Source organism: Antrostomus carolinensis, unplaced genomic scaffold, assembly GCF_000700745.2.
Source record: "Antrostomus carolinensis isolate BGI_N321 unplaced genomic scaffold, ASM70074v2 scaffold28462, whole genome shotgun sequence".
NCBI lineage: Eukaryota > Metazoa > Chordata > Aves > Caprimulgiformes > Caprimulgidae > Antrostomus > Antrostomus carolinensis.
In genome coordinates, this window is record NW_010299378.1 from 2,805 (window position 1) to 3,064 (window position 260).

Sequence of the window (260 nt, forward strand, 5' to 3'; positions counted from 1 at the left end):
ACCCTGCCAGGCTGGTGGGGCCGTGGGGCTGCCACGTGCCAAGCGCTGGGTGCTGGGCATGGCTGGGAGGCAGGGTGGCACTGTGGGAATCTCAATTAGCAGCCGCTCCGGCAGGCGAGTTTCTATAGCAACGGAGCTGGCGTGAAAAATCTGCCTGTGGAGCAGCAGAAGATGCTCTTTATTCCTCTGCTGGGTTGGTCTGAGGTGGGCAGGATGGTACCAGGGCTCAGCGTTCCTCCCCAGGACAGGTATCAGGGAGC

General features: G+C 61.9%; 1 protein-coding gene across 1 annotated transcript in view; it reads left to right on the forward strand.

Moving 5' to 3' along the window:
- The window catches only part of LOC104520950 (protein SOGA1-like), a gene marked incomplete at both ends in the record, with an annotated part of 6,380 nt that overhangs the window by 2,801 nt on the left and 3,319 nt on the right, over window positions 1–260 (forward strand).